This window comes from Vipera ursinii, assembly GCF_947247035.1.
Source record: "Vipera ursinii genome assembly, chromosome: 2".
NCBI lineage: Eukaryota > Metazoa > Chordata > Lepidosauria > Squamata > Viperidae > Vipera > Vipera ursinii.
This window is the reverse complement of record NC_139513.1, coordinates 179,144,775-179,167,968: the sequence shown is the minus strand read 5'-3', so window position 1 is coordinate 179,167,968 and position 23,194 is coordinate 179,144,775. Positions and strand designations below refer to the sequence as shown.

Here is a 23,194-nt window from a genome sequence, read left to right as displayed (position 1 = left end):
CAAAGCAGTAATCCATGAAGGGGTCTTTTTGCTTATACATAATAGTTCTTGGTAGACAATCAATGTCCTGTTATAAAATTTTACCAATTTTAATTTTTAATTACAGTATTCCAGTTTAACCTTTAATATCCATAGTATTTAACTTTCAGGTAACCCAAGTTTATTTATCTCATTTTATAAAAATTATAATATCTAACATATGCCTATTAAAACTTAAATATGTTTTTATTCCATAAACATTTTCTACTTCCCACGCTAATACATCACCACCTTAATAATAGAGTATCTTTTATTAGTTCAAATATATCATCTATATACACTGGGCTAATCAATAATTCAAGCCTATTTTCTTATAGTTAATTTAAATTTCCCTTGTTAATCTAAACCTTCAATATTCAACCAATTAATCCCATGTTTTTTTTACTATTTTCTGACTATTTTAAATCTAGTACTCAAATTTCCTTTTATTTCAAAATCTCCCTTTAACAGGAGCAGAGCAGGATGCTGCAACCATCCCTGAAATCAACAATTAACTTTGGATTACCTGGATGCAGGCCGAGCTGTACAGGAGAATATTGAAATAGCAAGTATTTGAACTTTAAGTCTGGTTTACTTTGAAAGAAAGAGTTGCAAGTGTTGTGGAAAGTGAAAGTGCACAATGGAAATTAACTGGGTGTTAAGATGGCTTCTAAATCAACCAAAGTTCCTAGAAGTACTGGTGCTTCACCAGTTCAGCATTCTTCGTTACAGGCTTTGATGGCTCCTCCTGTGGCACCAGCACCCGCACCCACATTAAAAGACTTACAAGATGCTTTAAAAATACAGTCCCAGCAAATAGCTGAACTTATTGAGGAGAAGAATACTGAAATAAGAGCAGACATTTTAGCTGCATTTCAAGGGCTTGCAGTCTGTATTGAGCGTCTGGATGATCACATGGAAGAGCTGAATCAAAATAATTTGAGATTGGATGCTAAAATGTTGGAAACTGGAAATGTGATTGAAAAGATTGATGTAAAAGGCAAGAAGATACTTTTGGTTGGATTATATGCTTCTAATCAACAGCAAGGAGAATTTTATAAACTTTTACATAGTAAGATAATTCAATGGGATTATAAATCGTGTATTTTGATGGGAGACTGGAATGGTGTCCTGGATACACAGAAAGACAAAAAAGGTCTTTTTAGAAGTATACGAAATCATTCTAGATTGCCTAAATCATTTTTTGAGCTGAAAGATGACTTGGAATTGAGAGATGTTTGGAGAGAAAGAAATTTGGAAGAAAAAGATTTTACCTTTTTTTCTGATAGAAATCAATCCTTTTCTAGGATTGATTTTGTATTAACTACTAATGATTTTTTTTCTAGGATTAAGAAGATTAAGATATGTCCAAGAACTCTATCAGATCATAGTCCAGTATGGCTGGAACTGGAAAAAGAGAGTGGAGATAGGTGGTCTTGGAGATTGAATGAAAATTTGTTTAGATATCAAGAAAATGTGGAAGAATGTAAAAAACAGATGAAAGAATTTTTTAATATAAATATGCATGAGGGTACTTCTATTGAAATGGTTTGGGATGCAAGAAAAGCTTATATGAGAGGAGTGTTAATATATTTCAATAATAAACATAGGTGTGAACTGGAATATAAGCGAAAAGAGTTAGAGGAGGAAATTAAGAGGAAAGAGAAGGCTCTAATTTTGAATCCATCTGATAAGAGGATTAAAGAGGCAATTACCTTGTTAAGAGGTCAGTTTAATATGTTGATGGCAGATCAAGTGGCTACTAACCTACTGTATGTTAAACATAATACTTTTTGTAATGCTAATAAGCCAGGTAGATGGTTAGCTTATTTGTTAAGGAAGAAACAAAGGTCACGTAATATAGATAGAATAGAATACAAGGGTAAAGAGGTATTTCAGCAGAATCTTATTAAAAAGGCTTTTGTTGAATTTTATTCTAAGTTATACGTTAGGGATAAAATTCAAGATGTAGATATAGATAGATATTTACAAGAAGTGAATATCCCTGTTCTTACACAAGAGCAAAGGGAAGTGATGAATCAACTGATAAATGAGGGAAAAATTATTTTAACTATTAAACAATTAAAGGTGGGGAAAGCACCAGGAACAGATGGGTTGACTGCCATTTATTATAAAGATTTACAGTTAGAAATGGTGGAACCTTTAAAATTTCAGCTTTCAGAGCTGCTGGGAAGTGCTCCATGCTGTAAGTTTTGCAAGGGCTGCACCAAAAAAGGAGCTAGAGCCCTGATTGGTTTGCATTGTATTTGAACTGTATTTGGGGTCCTCATTGGATCTCCATCGCTTTTCAGCAGAATTTCAACCTTCAGAGCTGCTGGGAAGTGCTCCATGCTGTAGGTTTTGCAAGGGCTGCACCAAAAAAGGAGCTAGAGCCCTGATTGGTTTGCATTATATAACTAAATAACAAAAACAGCAGCGGTACATTCAGGGCAAGTGCATCTGAGATTCATTGTAACTCAGCATGTCTGGCTTAGTTCAGTGCAACACCTGTTTTGCAGCTGTCTTTCGCAGTACCCTTTTCAAACTTGGAAACTGTCCTATCTGTAAACAAATCACTAGTCTACAAGGACAGATTATTTATCTAGGGTCTGTAATCTGTGCTCTTCAGGCAGAAATTAGGTGTCCAGTTCAGCCCTTCTACCCTATTGAGCCTCCGTGCTATCAGTCCCCTCTACCACAAAGATCCTACAGGTGAAGGGCAGTGTGGACAACCGTGGGATCTGGCAGGGTGAGATCTGTGAACCATAAACCCAAAGCTTTCGCTGTGTCCCTGCACAACAGATACAGTGCCCTTTCAGTCCTTAATAAGGACATTAAGGAGACAGGTAAAGGTATCTGTGATAATAACTCAAATAAGCAGGGGATCGTGGTTCAAGATGAAAAACTTGTTTTTGACAGGGAGAAGTGTGAATCTGGTATTACAGACCAGTCATGCAAGAACAGAAAGACATCCAAAAAGAGAAGCCACCTTCTGGTTTGTGATTCAATTATAAGGGATGTAAATTTAGGAAAGGACACAGAGGTTTTGAAAGAGGTCAGGTGTCTTCCAGGTGCTACTGCCAGTAGGGACAAGAAGCGTATTTCTAAAATAATCAAGAATGCCAGCAAGGACTGTGATGTGGAGGCTATTGTACATCTTGGCAATAATGATCTGTCCCAAAAAGATGTACTCTCTGTGCAGAATGATTTCCAGAGCTTGGGGCAGGAACTTAGCAGAATAGGCTGTAGGCTTACTTTTTCAGAGGTTTTACCAGTGTATAAGGAGCAAAATGGAAAAGGCCAGCGTATAGCAGAATTTAATATGTGGCTAAAGGAGTGGTGTAAAGGTGAAGGCTTTGGTTATATTAGTCACGATGTCTGTAGCTGGTCCAATGAAAAAATGTATAAAAGAGATGGTCTGCATCCATCCAAGAAAGGGACTGAGTTACTTGGCAATAAAATCACAGCTTTTTTGGAGGAACATTTAAACTAAATAATGGGGATAGTGAGTTAATTGATACAGAACATCACTGTCCCTGGCAATCTAAGAAAATAGGGGAAGCCAGGCACCACACACGTTATGCAGCAAGTAAATACAGGGTCAGTTATAAAGGACTCAAATGTCTATACACTAATGCACAGAGTATGAACAGTAAACAGGGTGAACTAGAAATTCAGGTAAATGAGGGCAGATATGATATTGTTGCCATTACGGAAACATGGTGGGATGAAACCTACAAATGGAACACACAGCTAGAGGGATTTAAACTATTTAAAAGAAACAGACTAAACAAAAGAGGAGGAGGAGTTGCTCTCTATATAAGAAATAACTTTATCTCTAGAAATAGAGCACAACAATGACGAAAACTGTAAACTTGAAAGCATTTGGGTTAATATAAAAGGGGGAAAAAATGACATTGCCATAGGTGTATACTATAGGCCGCCCAACCAAACGGAGGAAATAGATGAACTCTTTGCTAGTCAGATAACTAAGGTATGTAAGAAGTACATCACAATAGTAATGGGGGACTTTAATTACCCTGATATCAACTGGGAGACAAACTCTGCACCAAGTGGAAGATCAAACAGATTCCTGTCAAACCTAACAGACAACTTTCTCTCCCAAAAAGTAGAGAAAGGAAGTAGGGGATTAGCCATATTGGATTAAATTCTCACAAACAGAGATGAAATGATAGAAGGTGTTGAAGCCACAGGAACCTTGGGGGGAAGTGATCATGCAATATTGGAATTCAACATTCTGGAGGCACAAGCAATAGAATACAGCCAAACTAGAGTCTTGTACTTTAAAAGAGCTAATTTCAATAAACTTAGAGAGACCATGGGAAGAATTCCATGGATGAGAATCCTAAAGGGGAAAACAACTCAAGAAGCTTGGGAAATTTTGAAAAGTGAGATAATAAAGGCCCAGTCTAGTACAATACCAACAAAGAAGAAAAATAACAGCTCTCAAAAGAAACCAGCATGGCTGCATAAAGAACTCTCTGATAAATTGAAAGATAAAAAGGACAAGTATAAGAATTGGAAAGAGGGGCACATAACTAAGTCAGAATATCGGCAAATAGCCCGTGCCTGCAAAGATGAAGTGAGGGAAGCTAAGGCTCAAAATGAACTAAGGCTTGCGACCAAAGTCAAAAATAACAAAAAATGCTTCTTTCAACATATAAAAAACAAGAAAAAAGTTAAGGAAATGATTGGTCCATTAGTGGGGGAAAGTGGCAAGAAGGTGACAAGCAATAGGGAGAAAGCAGAACTATTTAATTCGTTTTTTGCATCTGTCTTTACACAAAGGGAAAAAACAGTCCAACCTATCAAAACCAGTGCCATAAAAAACAGAATAGAAACACAAGTTAAGATAGGCAAGAAAATGGTAAGTGATCACCTGTCCAGCCTAGACGAGTTCAAATCACCGGGACCAGATGGATTACACCCCAAGGTTCTCAAGGAACTGGCAGACATGATCTCAGAACCACTAAACTAGATTTTTCAAAGATCCTGGAGCACTGGGGAACTACCAGAGGACTGGAAGAGAGCTGATGTAGTTCCCATCTTCAAAAAAGGGAAAAAGTAGATCCAGGAAACTACAGACCTATCAGCCTGACCTCAATACCTGGGAAGATTCTGGAAAAGATAATCAAACAACAAATCAGCGAACACCTTGATGCAAACAAAGTCATCACTAAAAGTCAACATGGGTTTGACTATCTAACAAAATGAAATTCAATGGTGAAAAAAGTAAGGTTCTACATTTAGGCAGGAAAAATCAAATGCATAGGTATAGTATAGGTGGTACCTTGCTCAATAGTAGTAACTGTGAGAGGGATCTTGGAGTCTTAGTAGACAATCACTTCAATGTGAGCCAGGAGTGTGCTGCAGCTGCCAAAAAAGCCAACACAGTGCTAGGCTGCATTAACAGAGGGATAGAATCAAGATCAAGTGAAGTACTAATACCACTTTACAATGCTTTGGTAAGGCCACACCTGGAATACTGCATCCAGTTTTGGTCACCACGATGTAAAAAAGATGTCGAGACTCTAGAAAGGGTACAGAGAAGAGCAACAAAGATGATTAGGGGGCTGGAGGCTAAACCATATAAGGAACGGTTGCTGGAATTGGGTATGTGTAGTTTAATGAAGAGAAGGGTGAGGGGTGACATGATAGCAGTGTTCCAATATCTCAGGGGCTACCACAAAGAAGAGGGAGTCAAGCTATTCTCCAAAGCACCTGAAAGCAGGACAAGAAGCAATGGATGGAAACTAGTCAAGGAGATAAGCAACCTAGAACTAAGGAGAAACGTCCTGACAGAACAATTAACCAGTGGAACAACCTGCCTCCAGAGGTGGTGAATGCTCCAACACTGGAGATTTTTAAGAAGAGACTGGACAGCCATTTGCCTGAAATGGTATAAGGTTTCCTGCCTGAGCAGGGGGTTGGACTAGATGACCTCCAAGGTCCCTTCCAATGTTATTTTTATTATTATTATTATTATTATTATTATTATTATTATTATTATTATTATTATTATTATTGTTGTTGTTGTTGTTGTTATTATTATTATTATTATTATTATTATTATTATTATTATTATTATTATTATTATTATTATTTAGAACAATTCAATCTGGAGGAGAAGTCATGGAAAAAAGCTTTCATATTACTGATTCCGAAGGAAGATCAAGATCTTACCCAAACCAAAAATTACAGGCCAATATTGCTTTCAAATACTGATTATATTTGCAAAAAATTTAGCAAATAGATTAATTAAGGTAATGCAGCAAATGATTCATAGTGACCAAACAGGATTTATAAGTGGTAGACAAATGAAGAATAATGTGAGACATATTGTAGATTTATTGGAATTTTTGGAAAGAAATAACCAGGTCTCTGCAGAGTTGGTTTTTTTGGATGCTGAAAAAGCCTTTGATCAATTGGACTGGCAATTTTTATTTAAGGTACTGGAGAAAATGGAGTTTGGAGATATTTTTTTACAACCTATTAGGGCAATATATCGGAGGCAAACAGCTCAAATAATAATTAATGGTAGTCTGACAGAAACATGTAATATTGAAAAGGGTATAAGACAGGGGTGTCCGTTGTCACCTTTGTTGTTTGTTTTAACATTGGAAATATTATTGATTAAGATACGAGACTCAAATAAAATTAAGGGAAGTAAAATAAGAGATCAAGATTATAGATTGAGAGTGTTTGCGGATGACTTGGTTATTACATTGAGTCAACCGACTTATTCGGTTGTAGATTTGATGGAGATAATATTGTCATATGGAAAAGTTTCTGGATTTAAGATAAATACGCAAAAAACTAAAATATTGTCTAAAAATATGACTATAGAACAAAAGGTTGTTTTAGAAGAGTTAATGGGATTTGAAATAGTAAAAAAGATTAAATATTTGGGGGTATATCTTTCAGCTTCAAATGTAAAACTATATAAAAATAATTATGAATTGTTATGTTAAAAATACAAAAAGAGATAGTTGGAAAAAATTACAACTATCTTTATTGGGAAGAATTGCAGCAGTAAAAATGAATGTTTTGCCAAATTTTTTATTTTTGTTTCAAATGATACCTGTACATAAAAAGATTCAAATTTGGAGGAATGGCAGAAAGGTATTAATAAATTTGTTTGGGCAGGGAAAATACCAAGAGTTAAATTTAAGATAATGCAGGATGTACGTGAAAGAGGTGGTCTTAAAATGCCCAATTTTAAATTATATTATGAGGCTGCTGCTTTATCATCTATTAGTGATTGGTTTAATCTAACACAAGGGAGATTACTGAATATTGAGGGTTATGATTTGTTATTTGGTTGGCATGCATATTTATTGTATGATAAGAAGGTGGATAATGTTTTTAAGACACATATTTTAAGGTATGCTCTGTTGCGAGTTTGGAAAAAATATCGACATAAGTTAAATTTTAAAATACCAATTTGGGCAATACCTAAACATGCAATAGAAAACATAAATGTGGGATTTAAACATCATGTGATTACATATAAAGAAATTCTTAGGATGGAAAGGAATGTATGGCAATTAAAGTCATATAATATTTTAAAAGAAGGGAAAATAGTACAAACTTGGTTTCAGTATGGGCAGTTACAAGCAAGATGGAAAGAGGATCAGAAAGTCAGTATTTTGATAACTGATGGAAATTTGGTAAAACAAATTAGAGATCAAGGTCAAGCACATATAAGAAGGATATATAATGTACTGATAGAAATAGACTCAGAAACAGAGTTTGTTAAAGATTGTATGATAAATTGGGCCCAGAATTTTCAGGTTATAACAATGGATACTTGGGAAAAGATATGGGTCAGAAATATAAAATTTACACAGGCTCAAAATTTAAGAGAGAATTTTTACAAAATGTTTTATAGATGGCATTTAGATCCTAAAAAATTAGCAAGTATGTATCCGAATTGCCAGCCTAAATGTTGGAGGTGTGGTTGTGAGGATGCAACGTATTATCATACAGTATATGGTGGACTTGTAAAAAAGTTAAAGCTTTTTGGATTAAAATTTGATGGAATATGCAGAAGATATTTAAGAAAAAGATAAGGTTTTCTCCACAGTTATTTATGTTGGGTATTATTACAGATTGTACTGTGATAGATACTAAATTGATGTTGAACTTAATTACGGCAGCAAGACTTTTAGTAGCGCAATATTGGAAGAAGGAGGAACTGCCTACTATAGAAGAGTGGACTTTGAAAGTTTCAAACCTGGCGGAAATGGCAAAGATTTCAGCATATTTGAAAGAACAATCGCAACAGAGATATATTGTGGAATGGAGAAGATGGATCGAGTATATTCAGAATAAATATGGGACTAAAAAGTTTCATTTAGCATATGAATAAGTATTAGTTTTATATGATGTATTATTAGGTATTCATTACTAGTTAGTTATTTAGTTATGTTTAAGGAGAGTTAAAGTGTGATAGAATTTAATGTGTTTTTTTTAGTTAGTTAGCATATTTAGCTTAAGTTTGTAAAAGTTAATACCCTGTATTAGCTCTGGGAAGTCGGGGGGGGGGAGAGTGAGGGAGGGTAAGTGGGGGGGGAGGGAGGGAGTTTATGTTTTTTAAAATGTATTTTAAAACTTTTCAATAAAAAAATTCTCCCTTTAACTCACTAACTGCCAGTTTAGGATCCTATCTAATAAATCAGGGCCCCCCAGTTTTTTAACCTAATTCTAGCTTTCTTCTTTTGCCAGCCAGGTTTCCATATCAATGCTTCTAAATCATCAGATAGGTCTCTCTTCATTCTTGTGTATATTATGTGGATTAAAGGAGACCATCTGGTTGCTAATTTAAAGGAGACCATCTGGTGCTAATTTTCTAAGAGGTCTGGCCCATTTATATTCATTAAGTCGCCTTGATCTCCCAGATCCCCATGTTTGTTCTGGTATAGTAAGAAGGTAAAGGTTCCTCCTCACATGCATGCTAGTCATTTCCAAATCTAGGGGCCAGTGCTCATCTCCGTTTCAAAGCCGAAGAGTCAGCACTTGTCCGAGGATGTCTCCATGATCATGTGGCCGGCGTGACTAGATGCCAAAGGTGCACAGAACGCTGTTACCTTCTTACCGTAGTGGTCCCTATTTTTCTACTTGCATTTTTTACGTGCTTTCGAACTGCTAGGTTGGCAGAAGCTGGGAGCAGTAACAGGCGCTCACTCTGCTATGCGGCACTTGGGATTCGACCGGCCAAACTGCCAACCTTCTGATCGACAAGCTCAGCATCCTAACCCACTGAGCCACCGCGTCTTCAATTCGATCTGGTCTTTTTCTTTCTCAGGTTTATATTTATATACCGCCCTTCTCCTGGAGGACTCAGGGCGGTGTACAGGGCAATAAAATAAGAATACATTAGAAAAATAATTTTAAAACCCAAATCCATCAGGCCAGGCCGGCTTGTTCTAATAGATAAGTTTTTAGATCACGCCGGAAGGAGCAAAGGTCGGGGGCCATCCGGAGTTCAGCTGGAAAGCGGTTCCAAAGGATTGGTGCACCCACCGAGAATGCTCTCCCCCTGGGGGTCACCAGCCGACATTCTCTCACCGGTGGTACCCTGAGGAGGCCCTCTCTGTGGGAATGTACAGGACGGAGGGACGTTGACGCCGGCAGTAGGTGCTCCCTTGGTAATCCGGACCCACGCCATGTAGGGCTTTGTATGTCATCACCAGCACCTTGAATTTCACTCGGAAGGCAACTGGAAGCCAGTGCACCTCACGGAGCAGAGGTGTAATATGGGAGTATCGGGAGACCCCCAAAAGAACTCGTGCAGCTGCACTCTGTACCAGCTGAAGCTTCCGAGTGGTTCTCAAGGGCAGCCCCATGTAAAGAGCATTGCAGTAGTCTAGACGAGAGGTCACAAGTGCATGGGTGACTGTACGCAAGGCATCCAGGTCCAGATAGGGTCGCAACTGGCGCACCAGATGAACCTGGGCGAAGGCCCCTCTTGTCACAGCTCCTATATGATCTTCTAAGGAGAGCTGTGAATCTAAGAGGACACCCAGATTGCGAGCCTTATCTACGGGGGGTAATAACTTGCCCCCAATATTAAGAGATGGAATAATCTGAATTTCCTGACATGCCGGTATGTACAGCCATTCAGTCTTGTCCGGGTTGAGTTGAAGCCTGTTCCTCCCCATCCATTCCCGGACCGCTTCCAGGCAACGGGACATCACGTCGAGGGCATCACTGGTGTGGTTTGGGGTCGAGATGAAAAGCTGGGTGTCATCAGCATACTGATGATATCCCACTCCAAAACCACGGATGATCTCACCTAGCGGCTTCATATAGATGTTAAACAGGAGAGGTGAGAGGACCGACCCCTGAGGAACTCCATAAATGAGAGGCCTTGGTGTCAATCTCTGCCCACCCGCCAACACCCACTGTGAACGTTCCAGAAGGTAGGAGGAGAACCACTGAAGAACAGTGCCTCCCACTCCCAATCTCCTGAGACGCCGCAGTAAGATACCATGGTCGATGGTATCAAAAGCCGCAGAGAGGTCTAATAGGACCAAGACAGAGAAATAACCCATGTCCCGAGCTCACCAGAGATCATTCATCAGAGCGACCAATGCCGTCTCCGTGCTGTGTCCGGGGCTGAAACCCGATTGGTACGGGTCTAGATAATCAGTATCTTCAAGGAACAGAGGAAGCTGATGTGCCACTACGCTCTCAACAACCTTCACAAGAAAGCGAAGGTTGGAGACTGGGCGAAAGTTGTTTAAAACAGCTGGGTCCAGGGAAGGCTTTTTGAGGAGGGGTCTCACCACCGCTTCTTTCAAGGCTGCGGGGAAACTGCCCTCTTTCAATGAAGCAGTTATCACTGCATGGATCCAGCCTCGTGTCCCATCCCGAGCCGCATAAACCAGCCAGGAGGGGCACGGGTCCAATAAGGATGTAGTGGAGCTCAGCTTCCTCATGATCTTGTCTACCTCGTCCAGAGTCACAGGATCGAACTCTTCCCAGATAACATCAACAAGACTGTCCATGTTCTCATCGTCAGATTCTGCCCAGTCGGAATCCAGACTGGTCCGGATCCGAGCGATTTTGTCCAGCAGATGTTGGCTAAATTCCTCGGCACGACCCTGTAAGGGATCCTCCTTCACCTCTAGATTAAGGAGGGAGCGGGTCACCCTAAACAGGGCGGTTGGGTGATTATCTGCGGACACGATAAGGGTAGCAAAGTAATTAGACCTTGCCCTCCTCAGCGCCGCGAGATAAGACCTCGTAAAGGACCTTAGTCGCGATCGGTCGGATTCAGATCGGCTGGATCTCCAACAGCTCTCTAGGCCCCGTCTCTGACGTTTCATCTCCCGGAGCTCCTTAGAAAACCATGGAGCCCACTGGGATCTGCACCGGGTCAGGGGCTGCATGGGTACAACTCGGTCGAGTGCTACTGTGGCTGCCTTTTCCCAGGCTTCCACCATGGCATTGGCCGAGCTATGAGCAAAGGAGGCAGGTGGGGGCCCAAGCGCTGTTTGGAACCACCCAGGGTCCATTAGCCACCTGGGGCAGTACCATTTCGTTGGTTCAGTAACCCCACGATGGGGAGTGGCAAAGCGGAAGGTCAGCCGCAGGAGATGATGATCTGTCCATGACAGGGGTGCAACAATTGGGGAAACCCCACCCAGATCATCTAACCACTGTCCAGATAGGAAAATCAAATCGAGCATGTGACCTCCTACATGAGTCGGGCCCTGGATTACCTGCGTCAGGTCCATGGCCGTCATGGAAGCCATGAACTCCCGAGCCAACTCAGATGATCCCCCCAGGGATGGTAGGTTGAAGTCACCCAAGATCATAATTTTGGGGAATTCAATCACCAGTCCCGAGAGGATGACAAGAAGCTCGGGCAGGGCTGCCGCTACACGACTAGGTGAAAGGTACACTAGCAGCAAGCCCAACTGAGCCTTAGGGCCACATCTTAGTAGGAGAGACTCACACCCGGCTATTTGGACAACAGTGGCCTCCCGCTGATATAGGTTCTCCCTCACCGCTACCACCACTCCCCCGCCTCTTCCCTGAGCCCGAGGCCTGTGTAGCAACCAGAAACCTGGTGGGCAAAGATCCACCAAAGGGACACCACCCTCATGTCCTAACCAGGTCTCCGTAATGCATAAATGTATGGTTAAAATATTGTGCCTACCGGGATTCTGCCATACTTGTAGAAGGAGGGGGGAATTGTTTATTCAGTCTATCTGTAGCTGCTTTCAAAGAACCTTTGATCTGGGGGAATTAAGGGGGGAAAGTGATCTGTCTGTTTGGGGCTGTAGGAAGAAGGCAATCAACAAAGGAATGCACGAAGTTCCTTTCTTCCCACGGAATGACCTGACAACCAGTAATTGATGGGATCCTAACAAAATGGAGTTTTGAGGGGAGCAGGGTTGAACCGGGAATGCTTATATAGAATTGAATGTGACTCAAGACCAGATCCTGTCTCATATCTCCACAACCAATCCTATCCTAGTAAACTTTTCTCTTTTGGACAACTCAGCTCCAAGAGTCCTTATTTCCCAAGATGTGGATTGGGGTGGGTCCTGACAGGTTTCTTATGGTTTTGTCGAAAGTTATTTCCAGTTTTGAAATTATTGTGTCATTATTTTCAGTAGACTGCTTGTTGTTCTGTAGAGCCCTCTGCATTGGCGCTCACATGTTTCACTTCTGTTGTTTTGGGGGTTAGTAGTTTTCTAGCTGCAATCAGGGTTTTGCCTTGTGGAGGTAAGCTGGCACCTTTATCTTTCAAATCAGCTTTATGTTTCTCAATATTTGCAAGAATAGCTTCAAGTATAGGTTTAAACATATCCTGAATCTGGAAATCCATCTCCATTTCTGATGTAGTTAAAAATGATCTTTCTGGTGGAGGCTACCCACCTGCACTCTTCTGCTGCAGATGTCATAGCTCCATTTGCCTGGCAGGGCGGGGATACACTCATGTACCAGGACGTGCATGAGGCTGCTGCCTCACTTGCCGTACCATGCTGGGCTGGGCATGAAGCCTCCTCACTGCTTATTCCCCTGCAGACATCGGGAGCGACCACCCTGCCTACCACTCATCCTGGGACAGCTGCCACCATTCAGCACTCTCCAGCCTGTCGCTGGCCACCTGGGCACGCCGAGCTCGGACTTCGGGTGATGGACGCCAGAGAGGAGTGAGAGCTGTGGCTTCCCAGCTCCTCTGCCTGAGGATGCATGTGGGGAGAGGCGCTGCCTGGATCAGCAAGTCTGCCCACAGAAGGAGGAGGAGGATGGAGGAGGAGGGCTGGCCGGGGATGGGCTGGTGGCAGGCACAGTGCTGCCCATGGGGGAAATCTGACCATCCCTAGCCTGGAGGGGGGGGAGAGGCTGAGGGAGCCCAAAGGGAGGCAGGTGTAGTGCTTGGGGATAGCCACTCTCCCCCCTCTCCCCCCTCCACCCACAGCCAGGTGGCTGGCTGTGGCGTCACCTGGGCAGGCCTGGCTGTGCATCTGCCCAGCGGCACTGGCAGGCCTGGCCTGCCTTCCTTCCTTCCTTCCTCTTTCCTTCCTCCCTCTCTCTCCCTTTCTCCAAAGTCCAAATTCATGTGTCCTCCTTCCCCCATTAGCCTTCTGCAAAGTGCAAATGGATGCTATGTTCTACTTTTCTTCTCCACACTCACACCCACCATTGCTTTCAAAGGCCGTCTCCTCTCTCTCTCTCTCTCTCACACACACACACACACACACATCTCCCGAAGAGAAGAGGATAGATGTGTATTGAACCGCCAATAGGCATTTCAAAGGAAAGGAGAAGCCTTTTGAACTGGGGAAACAAAAGGGGGGGCTAGCATCTGGTTTTTGTCACAGAAGACAGCAATAAACAGGAAGAGTCCTAAGTTCCTTTTCCCCACGAGTTGGATGATACAAGAGAAAGGATGGGGGACTGACCAAATGGGGGTTAAGGGGGGTTAAATTGGGAACTCTTTATAAGGGTTTACTTCGTAGAATAATATTAAGTCCTGTCTCGTTCCTACAACCAAGCATGTCATAGTAAAGATTCTTTTTGGAATAGATTTGACTCCAAGAATTTTGTCTTCCTAAGACGTGGTTTGGGGTGGGTCCTGACAACACCTATGGATTGGCTCTGAATCGGACAGATGGACAGATGGAGTGGGGTTTGACTGGGTTATTTTAATCTATAGTCTTGCACAGGAAATCCTCAGATCCTGCCTTATTTTTCTCCTGTCAATACTGTCTAATAAAAGTTCCTGTTGAAACAATGCAAGTTGTTCTGCTTTTTTGGGAGGTTTAAATGAGGCAGGTCCTTACATTAGGCAGGATCTGCATAGTGGTCAACCTGGAGGGAAGAAAACCCCTACCACAGGGAGCATACTAGCGATGTATAATCATGGCAGCAAGAAGGGACAGAGTGAGTACTGGGTGGAGGCCCCCCTGAAGACTTGCCTGAGTGATAGTAGCTCAGCCAATGAAGCAGAGATGGGTGAGAACCTCGCAAAGCCAAGATGGTTGATCAATGTGGGGAAGAAAGAGGAGTGGGAAGGAAAGTCCAAGAAAGTGACCCTCCACCAAGGCAGGGTGGAAGCGGGTAATGGAACAGTCACTCAACCACAGTGAGGAAGAAGATAAGAGACTGACCCAGTCTGACTGCTTCCTTAAACAACCCATAAGCCTGATGGTGGCAGCTTTCAAAAACCTCAAGGAGGAAGAAGCTGATCACTGCTGGGGCTCAGTCGAGAGAAGGCTGGAGGAGAAAGAGGAAAGGACAGCTCCCGTCTTCCACGCCCAGATTCGCATCGCTGGGGGGTCCTAAAAGGACCAAAGAGTCACCCAGACAGAAGGGGCTTTTGCAGAAATGCAGGGGGGGCAGCAACCCCATTGTTAGTGCCTGCATTCCCTTTGTACCGGCTCAAGCCCAAACTCTACTTCATGACCACCCAGAGTTAGAGGAACTGTGAAAATTCATAGATAAAAATTTGGTGTGAGGCTTCATTCAGCTGGCGAGACCAAAGATGGCCACCCCAGTGCTGTTTCGTGAAAAGAAGGATGGGTCTCTTTGCCTCTGTGTGGATTATAGATCTTTGAATGGAGTATGTGTGAACAACACCTACCCCTTGCCACTCATGAAGGACATGCTAGCCCACCTCTCAAAGGGAAAGATTTTCTCTAAACTGGACTTGCGAGAAGCATACTACCATTTTAGAATAAAAAAGGAGGATGAATGGAAGACTGCATTTAACTGTCCCCTAGAATGTTTCCAATTCAAAGTGCTCCCCTTTGGGCTGCAAGGGGTGCCAGCTATCTTTATGCAGCTGATAAATGAGGTCCTTCCTGAGCACCTGTACAAGGGAGTTTTGGTGTACTTGGTGACATCCTAATTTATACCAAGATGAAAGAGGGACATGTCAAATTAGTCAGGGCAGTTCTGAATAAGCTCCGTGCAGCCCGACTCTATGCCAAACTCTCAAAATGTGAGTTCCACTAAGAAAAAATTGACTATTTGGGCTACCATATTTCCCATGAGGGGGTGGTGATGGATCCAGAGAAAGTGTGGGCTGTGCTGAAGTGGGTGCCACTGCACACCAGGAGGCAGCTGCAAAGTTTCCTGGGTTTCGCTAACTTCTATCAGCAATTCATCCCCTCTTTTGTGTAAATTGCACTCCCCATTACCAATTTGTTAAAAATGAAGGAGGAGGAAAGACAAAACCCACCCACCCATTGAAATTGACCATGGAATGCCATAATGAAAAATTAAAAAGGCTTTTCTCTGCCGAGCCGGTGCTTAAACACCGGATCCAAAGAAGCCATTTGTCATTCAGACTGATGCCAGTGACATAGCGGTGGGAGCAGTGTTACTCCAAGAAAATCAGGCCAGTTGCAACCTTGTGCCTACATCACAAGGAAACTCATGGAGACCGAACAAAGATGGGCAGTGTGGGAGAAGAAAGCATATACCGTGTGTTGGGCCCTCCTCACTTGGAGACACTTCCTGTAAGGGAACAAAATTCCCTTTGCTTCACAAAAATATTGAAGCACTAAAAACCCCTAGGAATCTGTACCCCAAGCAAGCTTGGTGGTCACAACACTTCCATCGATTCAATTTCACCATTCAGCATTTACCTGGGGGGGGGGAACTTCTTAGCAGATGCCGTGTCAAGGATGCCACAATGCAATAGTTCAAAAGCCAAAGTAGTCACACCACTGTTACCCATGAAGCAACTAGCTGCTCCTGTCAACACGAGAGCACAGGCAAAGAGTCTGCCCCCCACCCACCCTCAGACAGTGCAGCAGGAGTGGAATTCAAACAAGCACTGGAGAAGGAAAGTGGTTCCTTAGCCACAAAAATCTCTGTTCAGTGAATAATGGACTGCTGTGGGTGTGGGGAAAACTATATATACCTGCACCTCAGAGGTTAAAATTCATGCAACTCTGCCATGATTTGAAGCTAGGTGGACACTTTGGATTCGTGAAAACCCTCCACCTGGTAAGGAGACAATTTTGGTGGCCATTCTGAAAGAAAGATGTTGAAGGCTATGTGGCTAGTTACCCCATTTGTGCAGCAGGAAAGCGGGGGCTAGGGAAAATGCCTGGCCTTTTACAGGCGGTACCAAGCTCTTCAGCACTTTGTAGAGAAATTTTATCATGAAGCTACCGGAGAGCGCTGGAAATACTGTCATTTGGGTAGTGACAGACTTGTTCTCCACACAGGCCCACTTTATACCGTGCCAAAAAATCCAAATTGCAAAAGCCTTGGCTAAGCTGTGCAGCACATCTATCAGCTGCACGGAGCCCCACAGCACATAATATCAGACAGGGGGGTCCAATTTACCTGAAAGCTTTTTTGGGGTCTACTAGGTACTGACCAGGGCCTGTACTGGCTACACCCCAATCCAGTTCGCTACAAGTCAGAGCTTCAACCTGATGCTTGAATTGCCAGCCAACGAACCCACCATCCCTTCGCTGAAGGAATGGATTACACAATTACAAAATATGTGGCCAGTAGTCAGAAAAGCATTAGATGAGGCTAGAGAAGCTTATAAAGTGCAGGCAGACAAGAAACAGGTGGAACCAAAGCCTTTTAGAGTGGGACACAGGGTATATCTCTCCACCAAGTTTTTGAAGTCCTTACAACCTTCAAAGAAACTAGGGTCAAATTTGTGGGACCCTTCCCCATCAAACGCATCATTAACCCTGTCACAGTAGAACTGGAACTCCGCAAAACATTAACACAGGTTCAGCTGGTGTTTCACTGTAGTTTACTAAAGCTGGAGCCGAGCTCGCCCTTAAGGCCAACTGCGCCTCCTCCATCACAAACTATTATGGTGGAAGAAGAGCAACACTTTGAAGTTAAAGAGGTTTTAGACTCCAGGAAACACCATGGGTCAACCCAATATCTGGTGGTATGGAAAGGCCTCCCAGCCTCCCAAATGAGTGGGTACATAAAAAACATGTGAGAGCCCCTAAGTTACTTAACAGGTTCCACACTCACTACCCTGACAAACCTGACTAACCCTTGTGTTTCCTTTTATTTGCCTGTTATTATTTTGTCTTTTCCAGGTGGATCTAGACCCGTACAAATCGGGCTTCAAGCCCAGGTACAGCACGGAGACGGCATTGGTCGCTCTGGTGAATGATCTCTGGAGGACTCGGGACAGGGGATATTCCTCTGTCCTAGTCCTTTTAGACCTCTCAATGGCTTTCGATACCATCGACCATGGTATCCTGCTGCGGCGCCTCAGGGGATTGGGAGTGGGAGGCACGGTTCTTCAGTGGTTCTCCTCTTATCTCCTGGGATTCTCCCAGTCGGTGTTGGCAGGGGGGCAGAGGTCGACCTCGAGGCCTCTCGTTTGTGGAGTTCCTCAGGGGTCGGTCCTCTCGCCTCTCCTGTTCAATATCTATATGAAGCCGCTGGGTGAGATCATTCGTGGTTTTGGAGTTGGGTATCATCAGTATGCTGATGATATCCAGCTTTTTTATTTTGACCCCAAACCACCCCAGTGATGCCCTCAATGCGATGTCCCGTTGCCTGGAGGCAGTTCGGGTCTGGATGGGGAGGAACAGGCCTCGGCTCAACCCTGACAAGACTGAGTGGCTGTGCGTACCAGCATCTCGGGAAATTCAGAATATTCCATCTCTTTCTATGGGGGGTGAGTTATTACCCACCGTAGATAGGGCTCGCAACTTGGGAGTCCTCCTAGATTCACAGCTTTCTTTAGAAGTTCATATATTAACTGTGACTAGGGGGGCCTTCACCCAGGTTCGCCTGGTGCGCCAGTTGCAGCCCTATCTAGACCGGGATGCCTTGCGTACGGTCACTCATGCGCTCGTGACCTCTCGATTAGACTACTGCAACGCTCTCTACATGGGGCTGCCCTTGAGGACCACTCGGAGGCTCCAACTGGTGCAGAATGCAGCCGCAAGAGTCGTGTTGGGAGTCTCCCGATACTCCCATGTTACACCTTCACTCCGTGAGCTGCATTGGCTTCCAGTTGTCTTCCGGGTGAGATTCAAGGTGCTGGTAATGACCTTTAAAGCCCTACATGGCATGGGTCCGGAGTACCTTAGGGAGCACCTGCGGCCGGCATCGACTTCCCTCTACCCAGTGCGCTCCCACAGAGAGGGCCTCCTCAGGGTGCCACCGGTCAGAGAATGCTGTCTGGTGGCCCCCAGGGGGAGGTCCTTCTCTGTGGGTGCGCCGGATTTGTGGAACCCTTTACCGGTTGAGCTCCGGATGGTGCCCGACCTTCGCTCCTTCCGACGGGATCTTAAGACCTACTTGTTTGAACAAGCCAGCCTGGCCTGATGGGTTTTGGGTTTTATTATTGCTTTTAACGTATTTTAACTTATTGTTCTAAGGTATTGGGCACTTTGTTTAATCTTTTCTTAATTTTTGTATCCTTGTATTAGTATTTATTGCCCTGTTCATCGCCCTGAGTCCTTCGGGAGAAGGGCGGTATACAAATAAAATAATAATAATAATAATAATAATAATAATAATAATAATAATAATAATAATAATAATAATAATAATAATCATCATCTTTCATTTTTCTCCTCATTTTTGGGTTCTGCCATTCTGATGGGGGGGGGACCTACGGGTATTCTGCAGTGTATTTCCTTTGCTTTGTTCCTTCCTCTTTGAAGTAACTTTTTTGGGGTGAGAATGGAATATGCCTCCGGCTATCTGCCTTATCTCCAGGCAGAGGGAAGAAGCTGCGGAGAAACTTGATGACCTTGAGAGTGGCACCTTATCGGTTCTTTCCCACAACAATTTGACACCTATAGATTGGCCAGATGGACATTTGGGGTGGGATTTGACTGGGTTCTTTTAATCTATCATTTCATGCAGGAAATCCTCAGCTCCTGCCTTATTTTTCTGCTGTTTAACTTTCAAAGTTCCTGTTGAAACAATGCAAGTTTCAAGAGCTCTGCTTTCTTGGGAGGTCTAACTGAGGCAGGTCAACACAGTCTCTTTTTCTGTAGTTTTTTTCCCTCTTAAATCATTAAGAATTTAAAATTTATAAAGAATTAAAATAAGTAAATTGTTTTGAAAAATTGAAAAAATTGAAAAAGATTTTATTAAAAAATTGAAAAAGCATTTTAAAATTGGAAAACATTTAAAAAATAAAAAATAAGAATTTTATAAAAAATTGAAAAAAGAATTTTAGAGTAGAAAAAGTTTTAAAAATTGGAAAAAAAAATAAAATTAAAAATAATTGAAAGTTGAAAACAAGAAGATTAAAGATCATTTTTAATCTATATGCTGAGTATATATTAAGATAAGCTGGATTGAAAGTAAATGAACATGATTTTAAAACTAGAGGGGAAAAAACATCCATAATCTGTGCTATGCTGATGAGTATAACACTACTGTGTAGCCAAAAATTTTAAAACATCTGTGACCTCTAATAGAAAAAGGTCAAGGAGCACAGTGAAGAAATGGGACTAAAATTAAATATAAGGAATACCAAACTAAAGATAACAGGTTGAACAACCAACCTTAGAACTGATCATGAAGACATAAAAGTGGTAGTTTTTTCCTGTTAGGATCAGTTATTAACAAGAAAGTAACTGTTAATAAAGAAATGTGCCATAGACTTACATTTGATGGAAAAGGTATTTAGATGCCATGATATGTCTATACTTGCAAAGATCACTATCATGCAAAAGGCTTCTCTGTGACTCTCTATGAAAGGGAGACTTGAACTTTAAAGCAGCAATATGGGAAGAACATTGATGCTTTTGAACCCTGGTGTTGGAGAACACTCCTGACAATACAATGGACAGCCAAGAAAACAACAAATACATAATCAAACAAATCAACCTAAAGTTCTCATTCAAGGTAAATATGACCAAATATGACTATATTATGCAAAGACCTAGCTCTACAGAAGACTCTAATGCTGGGAAAGACGGAAGGAACCAGAATCTATGCTGTTGCTAGAGCTGATGGCACAAAATCAACCAACACCCATCCACCAAGATTGCCCCCCCCCCAAGGTTACAGTAGCCATGAAGCTCTGTTTATGTGAAGCCAGTCTATCCCTAGAGATAAGAGCACCAACTAATATGGCTGTAAATTGACCTTTGGATTGCCCAGCAGTAATTTAGGAGTTAGCGCCAAGCCCAGCGAACGAGGCACACGAAACGTCGGCTACAGGTGGTGAAGCCCTCCCCTCAAGAGGGGGCAGGTAGCGTGGTTCCAGCGCTTCCTTCCTTACCTTATTGTATAACACTTTATTTACTCCTGGCTGTTTCCTTCTTTACGTTCTCCAGATGGTAAGCAGCCTCGGAAACGTGCTGAAAAAGCTAACCGGGGATCATCACAGTCTACAGCGTCAGCTGTGCCGTTTCACTACGCGAGGAAAGCAGGTTTGAAAGATTTTGCCCCCTTGTGGCCAGCTATTACTGTACCCTTCCTACTTCCTCGTCAAATTCATTATGGAACGCCTCGCCCCGGCTGCGTCCAGAGAAGGCTTTTATGGGACAATCACTCTGCGCGCTTCAGTCAAGGAATTGAACGGGAGGAGTAGGGAAACACGATCTAAACTTCGCTGTTTTCATAGAGTTCCCTGTAGTACTCATCACAAAAGGCGTTGTGTAGTTCCTTCCAACTTTCCATTCATACAGTCTGTGATAAGGAAAAGTCCCAAAGAGCAGCAGTGGAAATCCACACTGCAAGTTTTAAATGGTATTTTTTTTTCTACCCTACTGGTGAAAATTCCCCCAATAGCACAGAGCATTGCACATTAAAAGTCTTCTCTGGAAATGTCCAATGCTTTCTCCATGTTTTCATACCAGAAAAAAAATCTTAAAAGGCACACTGCACAGTACTTTTTGATTGGTAACAAAACGATCCCTTTACAGTCCAATAATGGTGCAATATCAATATATCCTTGTTGGTTATATCTGTCTTAAGTTATTTCACCAACTGCTTTTTATTGGGTGTCTTCTGATCTCCTCCATTGATTTATGGCCATGATATGCAGGAACAACAGCACTGAGTAACACTTCTCTGCCTTCTGTTTGTACATTAACTCATTTCTACTAATTATTATTTAAGTCACTTGAGTAAGCAGTGTACAAATAATTATAATAAAAAAGCTATAACTAAGTTTTTATTTCCAGGCTAGCTCTCTGCAGGTATAAAGTTTTAGCAGCACCAGTTGACACAGAAAAATTAACTTCAGAACTTGCTTCTTCCTCTTCTCTCTAATTACATGGGTCTTCCTTACAGTTTTACCAAAAAGACAAGCAACAGGGAAAGCAGCCCACAGTGCCTCTATTGTATGGAAAACTAGAGAGTTTCATTGAAAAAGGTAATGTCTCTTTGGCTTGGTTTACATATGGCTAGCAGGCATGTCAAACTGCCGGCAATGGGGGAAAAGTTGCAATATGTCGTGCGACATCATATGACATTGCAAGTGTTAAGTTGTGAGCTCTTTGGTGCAGGAAGGAAGACACGAGGCTGAGTACAAGATAACTCATGCTAGAACTGTACTGAAGCTTGGGCTGCAACCAGCCACAATATATAATCTAGCCCCTAGGCGACAGCCAATAGCTTTGAACCCACTCTTGCCGCCTGGGGCTAGCCAATTACAGGACCGGAGATGGCTAGTCTAGGTTACTGGGGAGCCGTTAGCCTCTCCAGCAACACACGTGGTGTAACACCACAAGCCCAGTACATAACAGCAAGTTTGACATGCCCGGGCAAGAGTATGCTAGTATAGGCTGAAAAAAGTGTATCTCTGTGAATAAGCTGCTGCTTTAACACGCTATGTCACAGGTGTCAAACTCACCATGTCATGTGACATGTCATGATGTATTGCAATTCTTTTTGCATTGACTTACAACAGTTTGTTTAGTGACTGTTCAAAGTTACAACAGCACTGAAAAAACTGACTCATGACCATTTTTCACACTTATGACCATTTCAGCATCCCCAGGGTCATGTGATTTACATTCAGATGCTTGGCAACTGATTCGTATTTATGATGGTCACATTGTTCCAGGGTCATGTGATCGCCGTTTGCAACCTTCTGACAAGCAAAGTTAGTGGGGAAACCAGATTCACTTAACAACCATGTTACTAATTTAATCTCTCTCTCTCCCTCTCTTTCTCTCCCTCTCTCTATTTTTCTTTCTCTCTCTTTCCCTCCCTTTCTTTCTCTCTCCTCTCTCTCTCCCTCTCTATTTCTCTCTCTCTCTCCCTCTCTCTCTCTTTCTCTCTCTCCCTCCCTCTCTCCCATTGCCCCTTCCTTTTCCTTCCTTTCTTCTTTCCCTCCTTCTTTGTCCCTTTCTCCTTCCCCCCCTCCCTCTCATTGTCCCTCCCTCCCTCCCTCCCTCCCTTCCTTCCTTCCTTCCTTCCTTCCTTCCTTCCTTCCTTCCTTCCTTCCTTCCTTCCTTCCTTCCTAATCCATTTTTACCAAGAAAGCTGATGCCCACTTAACTATAACACTTCTGTTATAATCCAAGCAATCACACTCCTCAAATCACTTTACAGACATAAATTGAGGAAAATTAATACTTGGTACAGCCCAAGTACCCCGGTTAAGAAATCATCATGAGCTCATCATTGCTTCCTAACTTCAACTCCCAGAATTCCTCAGTCAGACATGCTGGCCTAAGGATTGATTTGGAGGTGCGGAGGGGAGGGGAAC

The 23,194-nt window shown here is 42.6% G+C and overlaps 1 protein-coding gene across 1 annotated transcript in view; it reads right to left on the bottom strand.

Moving 5' to 3' along the window:
• CYP4F22 (cytochrome P450 family 4 subfamily F member 22) overlaps positions 1-20,884 on the bottom strand; it is a gene marked incomplete at its 3' end in the record, with an annotated part of 138,120 nt that extends 117,236 nt beyond the window's left edge. The window contains exon 1 of the mRNA XM_083354700.1: positions 20,756-20,884. The remainder of the gene's footprint in view (positions 1-20,755) is intronic.
• Between the last annotated feature and the right edge of the window lie 2,310 nt (positions 20,885-23,194).